The following is an 11,421-nucleotide window of genomic DNA, read 5'->3' as shown; positions in this document are numbered from 1 at the left end:
ATACTGGCTATTAGCTTTGAATGACAACAGAGATAAAGGCGACAATCGACAATCTGTTTTAGGACACCTGCTCCTGCCCGGCTCCGCTCGTCCTCCTGCAGGCGACAGACACAAGGCGGTCTTTGATGGAAGACTAATGATGAGCGGCCATTCCTGCCTCTCCACAGAACGGGCCCGGGAGAGGCGCGCGGATCTCTGCAGGGCACGCGCCGACGCGCCTCTGCGAGGAGACGTGCGGTGGCGGAACGTAAAGCGGCTCCTCGGAGGCGACGTTCTGGTGCTCGACGTTACAGTTCAACTGTCAGTTCAGCAACAGAACAACGGCGACTCTTAGATGGACCGATATACCCGCTGTAAACACTGTTGTATTTGAGTTTCCATTTTTAACTACTGCTAAAAACCTCATGTGATCGCCTGGTAGTTGAAAGCAAGTGAGGCACACACAGCTGATGTAAAAAGCACAATAAAAAAACATTTTGCTGATGGAATCCTGCAAAACAAATAAGATGTTTATATTTCCATTCTCCTTCTCTGGTGAGTCATGGCGCCTACGCATACTCAGCAACCGTAATCGACAACATATTACACTCTGCACTTCTGTGTATGTTCATGGCTTTTTATTTGTTCTTAAAAATAGCGATTTAACAAAAAAGAGAACATGTGTGCAGTAAGGTAAAATCACATTGAAAACACCCTTTGACTATCAGGAGAGCTGCTTCCCTTCCTAAATTCACAGCAACTAAACACTGTTTTTCTCATGGCAGTTGTGTTGTTAAATGGTAATTTGACCTTTTCATTGTATTGATAAATGTTTCCTGTAAAGTCATGTGACATGCAATGTGTTAGGCACTGAACTCTTTTTCTCATGTCATGTCAGTTTCTCTCTACAAGGGCAATAACATGGAATTTCATCTGTGTGAGTACAGTTGACCTACATATCACATTTATTTTCACTGTGCATTACGCAGTTGCTGATAGCACCTGAGAAGTCCAGTAATCCAGACTTTTAACGGCAAACGGCAAACGCATTTTTGTTCTGCTAATAACGTTGGCCCCATTTAACGAACCTGCATGGAACCTTTCAAAAAAGGGTTTATGCACAGTGGGTTGCTTATTGTAGGTTTCATGCAGCTTTGTCAAGTGAGGGCCAAAATATGAGGGGGATGGGTCCCTAAATTGACATTTGGCATTTAAACTATGAAAGGATTGTTTGTTACTCGATATAGAAAAATAGCTAAACGAAATTACACTAAAGTTGGCCTGAAAGCAGAACCTACCACAAGGAAGTTCCTGTGCTTGGTGTGGTGTAAATGAAAGCGGTAGTTTTTGATAAACTGTTGTCTGGACAGGAAGCCATTACATTTTAGAGATAAGACCGTTAATTCACTAAGAACAGTGAACTCGATTGAGCACCCACCTGCATAGGCAACTTCGTGTTACACCTATAGCTTTTTTAGCCAATTAATTTGAATATTATTTTGTAAAATGCACAATGTGAACGATTTTTTTCTTCAAAATGGAAGGAGTGGCCCCTTCAACATCTCTTAGGAAGGCCTAAAACTGTAGGCAGCCCTTGATGAGTCAGATTATTTTATGAGTCCCCAAATGGAAACTTCCTGGAAAACCTCTAAGTATTTGCCTGAATTCTTTGAGAATTGAAGTGTAAAATGCACCATTTGGTCACTTTGCTTTTAAAATTCCTTTGGGTGAGTAATTCCCCCAAGTGATTGTCAGGTTTGCTCATCTCATTTACTTTCTCATTGTCTTTTGGGCTTTGGTTCAAATGAAGGGCCTCATTTATGAAAAGTGACGCATCGCTGCATGAAAACAGCGATGCGTCACTTTTCATTGCGCCCTCCTTGCGACATGCTGGATGCGTCATATTTACAGTATGACGCAGATTGACAACCTGTGCTATGGACCTGTATTTTATCTGACAAAAAAGTGTCCTTGTGAGTGACAAGTTAAAGCTTAATTACAAATCAATTATATATTGTTCCTATATGGGTCAGTGCCAATATCTCTGGAAAACAGACCTTCGTAAAACACATAAGGTCCGGTTTTATCCAAACACCTTCTTTTTACAGATTGTTGCAGACTATACGTTTTGTAGCATAAGGAATATAGGAATATAAGGAATAAGGAATATACCACACATAACCAAGTCACCTTAATGCTCCTCGCGTTCAAGCCCAAACCAAAATGGCCGCCACTTTTTTCATCGTTTTGTGTATATTATTGAGAGAAGTACTAACTGCCTCACCCTATGCGATTGGATCGAATTCATGATAAAGTGCACTCTTAATAATGGCTTACTTGGGCCTTTCACTTCGTTTTTCACACCACCGCGATTGCAGCCAAAACGATTTCTAAAATTCACCAACACGCTATACACTCTTTAGTGATAATGCGCAAACTTATTATTCTTTAAATCTCGCCTCAATAGCCTTGAAAATCTGCTTCATAAAGTCAAGCAATGTCTCTTGGATTTAGACGGGAGCCCGTTCTTATCCAATATGGCTACTGTTAGGCTTCAGGTCGCGTCTACAAATGGAATCCTGTTACTTATGCAACATGGCCCCCACGCCAATCGCTTGGACAGTCTAATTGGTTTGTCCAGCCCAAACCAAAATGGCCGCCATATTTTTCATCGTTTTATGTATATCTTCGAGGGAAGCATTAACTGCCTCTCCCAATGTTGCTGGATCGAATTCATGCTAAGACGTTCCTTCAAATATTACAATAATAGCTCACTTGGGTTTTCACTCCGTTTTTCACACCATCGCGATTGTAGCCCAAACGGACTCTAAAATTCACCAACGCGCTATATATGTGTTGGTGTTAACGTGTAAATCCATTAATTTTCATTCCCTGCCATAATAGCTTCGAATATTTGCTTAACAAAGATAAGCAATGCCTTTTGGATTTAGAAGGGAGCCCGTTCTTATCCAATATGGCGACTGGTGGGCTTCATGTCGCCTCCCCAAATAGCATTCGGTCACTTATGCAACATGGCCCCCATGTTAAATCATCGGTATGTTTAAAATTGGTTTGTTCAGGATATGCGTTGCAAACCTTGAGGTGACAGGCTGTATATGTGCATAAGGGCTTTTGTATCTCTGTAAGTTGCCCTTCAAACATCTCCAAGCATTACAGGATAAAACGGGAAACACAAGATGGCGACCAGCAAACTTCACAATATACTACAAACAGGCAATCAGTTACTTACATGACATGGCCGTCTTGGCAATTGTCATTCTATTCAGTTAATTAAACCAGGTGTTTCCCATTAGGACCAATTTAAGCCAATATATAAACAGAGCCTAAATGTATCAGTAGTCTGCTGCTACCTGACGGAGGAGGACGTTATATTGCATGCTGCTCTAGGAACCAGGGGATGGTTTAGCTCACTTTATCAAGGTAAGAGGGACTTTCAAATAGATAAAACAGGGGTTTATTAGAACCTTGTGTCCTTCTTTTAAAAAGGGAATCCTGGGCAATTCATAATGTTAGCTCATCATCCTTTAGCCAATGGGGACCTTTAACTTAATTCACTTATTGCTTACATAGATTAAGCAAACTTAACATAAAGGTTTCATTATATAGAGAGAGATGGGACTTTTTAAAAATGAAGTTCTTTTGAGGTCATTTCTTCAATTGGAATCTTATTATTTTTCCACCTCTTTTTCTACATTTAGAGTGTCTAAGCAGGAGGACTAATAAACACTTCCCTCTACAACAAGTTAACAATTATAGGTAAGATAAACCACCAAGCACATATTTTGATGTTTGGTGAACTTGTTTTGTAAAAGGTTCTGCCTACCATGGCAACATAGATAGCAATGAGCTGTTTTGGGTTTTTTTGTTTTTGCTTTGATGTAGATAGTCAGACAGAATCTACATCCTGTGCCTTTTACCCTGGTTCCAGCTCTACTTGGACTATCATCCACAGTTTGATGTAAGTGATGAGATTCTTGTTCATTGCCTGTACAGTCAGAACTGGTTAGCCTTTCCTAATGGTTGTTTAAGCACAGTATGATAAAGGTATCATGGAAGTATTTAGGTCCGTTGCCCTTCGATCACTAACTAGCCTTTCCATCTTATAAATAGTAAACGCAATACTTCTGGGGAGCTAGTATTGAGGATGATTCTAAAAACACTTTGTCTTTCCTATAGGAGAATCATATGTACAAGATTGAAATACCCCTATTAAAGAGCTTTTGCAGAACGAGACTACAAATAGATACCTTTCGCCTAAGATCAAGAACGGCGCGGACAGATCAGTTTCCTCCACAGAAAATATTTTGTTGAACAGGGTAGGTTACAGGCCTCACTTTTAACCACTCATAGCTATTGTAAGCTCCCCGCTTTTCTTAGATTGTTTCTTTGGTCAAGATGGCTTTCACTTGACCAATCATTCATGCTTTCTCACTAATTATTTCTAGATGCCTATTTGAGCACAGTTTAAACGTCACAGACATTTTCACGAATCCTAATAACTGCGGGAGAGGATACAAGGACATTATCTCATCCTTTATTGTGGTATGTTCTATATTTAAGTGCTACTTATTCCTGTAGAAGAGCTATTGTTTACCCTCTCTGCTAACTTCTAGATGCTGGTTTCTCCACTTCCTTATAGATATTTAGAGTGTCCTATTATTCTTGGAGGAGGGTTACTGGCACAAGAGGGATAGACCTATATGGAGGACAATATGTAATAACTCAGAACATTCTGACCAAATTTGAGAAAAATTTCAAAAAGTTCAAACTGCGCTCTTTCAATTAATGAAGACATCTATTTCTTATTGTTGTTAGCAATTTGTCTATATTACCTGCACTAGTTTTTATTCCTGTAATGAATTGTTTATGAAGTCTGGCATTTTCTATATGAGCATAATTGCTTTTGTTTTTAATGTAGATTTTAATCGTATGTCTTTTGTACATTGTCATTTTTTTGTAAACAGCCCTGAAGAAGTCCCAAGAGGACGAAACGCGTCGGCTGTAGCTCCTGTGTGTATTTTTTACTCTCAACTGAACTCAATAAAGAACTCTTGAAGAACACAAGTAACAAACGAATGTGATTATTGCTGTTAACCTCATCAAAGTTATCAGTTTCTACAATTTCTAAAGTGGTGCACCTTGACCTTGTTTAAAGTATACCATAGTTCATGTCTTGAACCAACATTGTAACGGTGGGTGTTTTTGAAGTGTGCACACATATTGTCCCATATACTATAGTGTGGGTCTAAACTAATATTGTGAGAATATTTGACCAGGTGCTGTTCTGTCGGGAATCCTCCACCGTTGTCCTTTTTCTGAAACAGTATGACGCATCAGGTCGCAAGGAGTTACAGATACGCCAGTATTTCTGACGTATCTGTAGGCGCAAAAATGACGCATTGCTGGAGTGTGTCACAAAAGTGACGCAACTCCATCAATGGGTCAAGTCCCATTTCAAATGTGCCTGCATCAGTCTTACGCCTGCTGTAAGACAGGCGTAAGATATTGACACATTTGCGACCTAGAAGTGACGCAATGAAATCTCATAGATTTCACAGCGTCACTTCTACGAGGCTTACTTGCGTCAGAACGCCCAACCTGCACACATTATACCTGAGGCAGGTATGATGTGGCGCAGGAGTTTAGAAACTGCGCATCTACCTAGATGCGTCACTTTTTAAATATGACGCAATATGGCGCATTTTTTACGCTGCTGGTGCGTCACAAAAAGTGACACACCGGCGGCGCAAAAGTGACGCAAGGGCTCATAAATATGCCCCAATGAGTTTATTGTTTTCCTTGGTCCTCTCTTGGCTGTAAAGGTAATTGTCCTGGTGTAAATTAGGATAAGCAGACTGAATCTGTTTGTGGCTAAAGAACACTTTCCTAGCCCCACTTGCCCAAGGATATTTGAACCATTGTGGGGAGAGTCGCTGCAGTCTTTCATTATCTACGGCTGTTGCTCCTGGGGACTTCCAGTCCCAGAATTCCATGCACCCTCACACCTGAGCACTGTTGTCAGCGCTATAACGGGCGAGCTGAAATCAAGAGGCAGCACATAAGAGTACATTTTTCCTGAACCCAAGACATAAGAAAAAGGACATTTTAACAGAAAGTAGTAAGAAGCATTAAAAAAAATAATAATAATAATTTCAACGGTGTGATTACAGACAAAATGAGGATTTGAACAAGGATTCTTCTATTTAAAATGAACTTCATCTAGTTATTTACAGGTTTTATGAAAAAAAGGAACACGGAAAATCTACAATAAATACTCTGGAAAATTTCTTGGATTGCTGGTAAATGAAAACAAGGATATTGGATTCTTCCTCGCATAAAGTAAAGGTAAAGTGACTATTTATTTGTAAAAAACTTGTTGGCGATTCTAGACGTTCAAAAGTAAACTTGAACGCTTACCGGCAGAGCACGTTGACATATTTGAAGGTCAACATCCAGCGCATTCCTCCGAGGAGAATCTTCTTTGCGGTGAGATTCTGCATTGCCGAGCGCTTCGCAAGGAATGTTGGGAGACGCGATGCATGCAGGGAAATGACGTCATAACGCAAAGACGTAGCAGCCATTTTGTGTCTCTTAGAAACAGCCTAGCAACCAAAACGCTGGCTGTAAAAGACACGATCGGTTTATTAACTTTTATATACACGGAGGAATTTATCTGAAGAGATACGGAGGAAGTAAGTCTGTTTTATCACACTTTAGGAGCATTAAGGATTTTCTAAGATGTTCCTAGCGGCATAAATAAAAAATGAAAAGGGTTTACCTTTGAACTTATGCTGATGTCATTGCTTATTGGTAATAAAGGGAAATGACTTAATGTAAAATAGGCTTTCTACATTTTAACACTTTACTAGAAACAAGTATAGGCAATATATATATATTTTTTTAGCTTGCATAAATTTTTTTTTAAATATCATCAGTGACCCCATAGTTACATTTGGAGAGCCATGGCAATGCAATTTGATCCCCCAGCAAAATTTTTACAGTCTAAGGGTGAACCACCATTACCATGGGCAAGGTGGAAAGAAGAGTTTGTAAAGTATATGAAGGCAATAGATGGAAAAAGAATGGGGGCAGAAAGAAAAAAAAGCATATTACTACACTGTCTTGGATCGGAGGGTCAAATGGTGTTTAAGACTTTGCCTCAAATAACTGTTGCAGAGAATACAGAAGCTACAAATGTTTACAATGAAGCTTTGTTAAGGATGGAAAAAATATTTAAACCCACAAGTAATATAGCCCTGAATAGATTCAAATTCTATACTAGGAAACAACAAGACAGTGAGTCCTTTGATGAATTTTTAACAGCTCTACGCTCCCTAAGTTTGCATTGTAATTTTGGAACTATTTCAGACGAAATGATAAGGGATCAAATTATAGTTCATGTTAGATGTAAAAAAACGCAAGAACAACTATGGGTGATGGGTGATCCTAAACTATCAGAAGCAATTTCAACGGCCAAGGCTTTTGAACAAACAGAGAAATGGATGCACACAGTCAAGGACATAAGTGATAAAAATAATACGGAAGAAGTGTGTGCTATAAAACAACAGGATGAATCAAAGAATGAGTTACACAGTTCAAAACCGTCTACGTCACAGAATTTATATGGTACTGGATTTAAGAGGTTTGATGGAAACGAAAGAAATATGTCTTGTTACAGATGTGGAAATAGAGGTCACGTTGCTTCATTTAATGGATGTCCAGCTATTAGAAGAGAATGTAAAAACTGTGGTAGGATTGGACACTTTGCAAACATGTGTAGAGATCAAAAAAAAAATATTAATATCATTCCAGGATTTCATATATGCGAGAAGGTGTTGGACAGGAGATGGGTTCTAGAGGGGAAGAAAAGCCTCTGGAAAGTACTTCCAATTCAGGTTTTGTGGTATCTTTAATGGAAACGGTAAGGAAGCTTGAAGACTCAATAACAGTTCCATGACCAATCCTCCTATGTGTCTAGTGTGTAGTATAGATCTCAATCTCATGGCTGACTCAGGGTCGCCATGGACCATTATTTCAAAAGAGTATTTTGAAGAAAAGTTAGGAAGTGTTTGGGACATGAATAAAATTTTGCCATCAGATATAAACCCGGTAAGTTATGATGGTTCACGTATTGATATGGTGGGTTATTTTGAAACTGTTCTACATTCTAAAGAAAGGTTTGCCAACATACATCTATATGTTGCGGTAAAAGGCATAAATGTCCTTGGCTGGAAGGATCAATGGAAGCTGGGCATAATGTTGAATACAAGGCTTAAGGATCCAGTGGTCTTGGATGAATCGTGGGGTATTAATTTTATTTCAGGATCCGATGCTGAGAACATGGAAAAGTTGGTAAAAGATTCTTTCAAAGAAGTGTTTTCAGACTCATTGGGGAAACTTAAACCCTATGCTCATCAGATTAAACTTAAAAACCAAGTTACACCTGTGAGACAAAAAATTAGACCTGTACCAAATTAATGTAAGAGAAGAGCTGAAGGAAATGCTGGCTGATCTGGTTGCTGAAGCCACCATTGAACCTATAAACTCATCCGAATGGGTTTCACCCATAGTTTTAGTCCAGACACCAGATAAAAAATTGAGGTTGTGTGTTGATCTAAGAGCTTTAAATACAGGTATTATGGTATATTGTCACCCGTTACCGAACATAAATGAAGAGGTTTCTATGCTTGAAGGTGCCAAGGTGTTCTCTACATTGGACTTGAGATCAGCATATCATCAAGTTCCATTGACGGAAGATTCAAAAATGTTGACTGCATTCATTACTCCACAGGGACTATACCAATATACAAAAATGCTGTTTGGCTTGGCCTCAGCGGCTTCAGTGTTTCAAAGAAGTATGTTTAATATTTTCAGAGACATTGAGTGTTTTGTAAAATGCTTTCAAGATGATATTTAAATTTTTTCAGCGAATGATCAGGATCATCTTAAACACTTGACGGAAGTGTGTCATAGATTAGAGAAAAATGGTTTGACTTTGAAAGGTAGCAAATGTAAAATGTTTCAGAGGACTGTAGATTATTTGGGGCATACGCTCACAGGGGATGGAGTGGTACCAAAGAAGTCTAATGTTGATGGTATTCTTAATGCTCCAGCTCCAAAAAACAAAGAGCCATTGTTATCATTTGCAGGCATGTGCAAATACTATTCTAAGTTCGTCACAAATTTTGCAACAAAGATGGAGCCTTTAAGAAAGTTGTTAAGACATGCCCCCACATGCATCAACGTTTTTTGCATTCGCAAACGGTGCGATTCGGAAAAATCGGCCGTTTGCGAATGCAAAATCCGTTTTTGGGATGCATCAAACTTTTGTGCATAATTCGCTATTTTTAGCATTTCTAAAAATTGCGAATGCATTTAAGGAATCGCATTTGTGCGATTCCTTAAATGCAATGCATCATTTTTTTAAAAATAGCGAATTTGAAAATTGGAAGTGCAAATTAACACGAGGTTGACCCTCGTGTTAATTTGCAAAAATTGTTAAAAAAGCAAAAAAAAGAATTTTTAAAACTTGCATGTTACAGACACACATGTCCTTAGGACATGTGTGTGTGAAACATCCACTTAAAAATACATTTCAGGGGTGCAGGGGGGGTCCTTTGGACACCCCCCTGCACCCATGGAATGCATCAACATTATGCGAATCCTAATTTGCAAATTCGCAATTCCCATTGATTCCTATGGGCCTTTTGGCCCATAGGAATCAATGGGAAATGCGAATTAGCAAATTAGAATTCGCATAATATTAGCGAATCGGTAAAAAATGCGAATTTTACCGAATCGCTAATATTATTAGAAAAAATTCATGCATCCCGTTTTGAGAATTCCAAATTGCGATTCGCTATTTTTCGCAATTTGGAATTCGCAAACGGCCGGGATGATGCATGTGGCCGATGGTGTAGAATTTGAGTGGACTGAGATGCAGCAACAAGCATTTTCTAGCATCAAACAGGATATTTTGAATGCTCCCACCTTAAGACCTTTTTGTTTAAAAAAACATTGCATCATCACAGTGGATGCTCGTTTATATGGTATAGGAGGGGTGTTATCACAGACTGGTGGAAAATCAGAATGGAATGTCTGTTTTGCATCAAGAACATTAAATGAAACAGAGAGGTGTTACACTGTAATAGAAAAAGAATTAATAGTGTGTGTGTGGGCCATAGAGCATTATAGATATTATATTTGGGGTACCAAGTTCACCTTAAGGACAGATCACAAACCGTTGTTAAATATACTCTCATCTGGTGGAGATTGGAATGCAACGGCTAGAATTGCGAGACTTACATCAAGGTTGCAAGAATATTGTTTCAATACTGAGTTTGTTCCTGGTAAAAATAATGTGACTGCTGATTTTATGTCACGTCATCCGTGTGAATCAGTGGCTGAGAAGGGAAGTGATGACTTAGATGTGGTTACCACCATTCAGGATGTTGTGGTTGGACCGTTTGAGGACATTTCGGAGATTAAGTGGAGAGAATCAGAAAAAGATGATATGTTGTGGCAGGTAGTAAAAAAGTATATGGTGGAAGGATGGCTAAAGAGGAAGGATGTTTCAGAAGATTTGATGCCTATGTTTAAAGTCTCAGAAGAGTTAAAGTTGGATGGTGATTTTATTTACAAAAATGGTAAGTGTTTTCCCCCATTTAGGGTGAGAGATAACATTCTCAAATTAGCACATGATTCACATCCAGGTATGTCAGCAATGAAAAGGTTGATAAGGAGTTATTTTTGGTGGCCGGGAATGGATCGCATTGTTGATCGAGTGGTCAGAGAGTGTGAGGTGTGTAGTGCGAATGATAAAATGCTTAAAGTCAATATTCCTCCACTTAAGAATGTGGATTGGCCAGAGGAACCTTGGAAGAAACTGGCATTTGACATTTCATGTCCTTTTCTAAATTTACCATTAGATTCACTATATGCTTTAGTATTAGTAGATTACCACTCAAAATCGCCAGAAGTTAAGTTGGTGCCAATGGCCACTACTAATAAAGTTTTGGATTTTTTTAAGGAAGTTTTTGCTAGGGAGGGGTGTCCCTCGTCATTGTCACTGATAATGGGGTGCAATTGATTTCTAATGATATGGAGGAATATCTTAAGTGTCAAGGTATAAAGCACATCACCGAGAGGTGTGGCGCCGCGGCCAGGGCGACTGACGCTGTAATCTGGGGACAACGGTTCGATCCCCGGCTCCGGCGGCAGGTTAGCCCAGCACCATGTGACTCTGGGCAATAGCTTGCTTAATCTTCCCAACGGCCCCCAGCGCCTAGAGACCCTTACGGGTAATTGTGCGCTTTACAAATGTGGACTTTACAATACTTTTATATGCCTGAGAACGGACAGGTGGAACGCTTCAACAGGGTGTTGAAGGACTATATTTCGAGGGTATTTAAGGAGAACGGT

At 39.4% G+C, this 11,421-nt stretch overlaps 1 long non-coding RNA gene across 1 annotated transcript; it reads left to right on the top strand.

Moving 5' to 3' along the window:
• Positions 1-315: 315 nt before the first annotated feature.
• LOC144761253 (uncharacterized) lies at positions 316-5,064 on the top strand. The gene is made up of 6 exons (XR_013595649.1): positions 316-534; positions 3,699-3,756; positions 3,883-3,958; positions 4,177-4,316; positions 4,446-4,542; positions 4,965-5,064. It is a non-coding gene; the product is annotated as an uncharacterized LOC144761253 (long non-coding RNA).
• Positions 5,065-11,421: the final 6,357 nt, after the last annotated feature.

The sequence above is a fragment of the Lissotriton helveticus genome, chromosome 6 (genome assembly GCF_964261635.1).
Source record: "Lissotriton helveticus chromosome 6, aLisHel1.1, whole genome shotgun sequence".
Classification (NCBI taxonomy): domain Eukaryota; kingdom Metazoa; phylum Chordata; class Amphibia; order Caudata; family Salamandridae; genus Lissotriton; species Lissotriton helveticus.
Note: the sequence above shows the minus strand (reverse complement) of the source record. Positions and strands in the feature narration are given on the sequence as shown.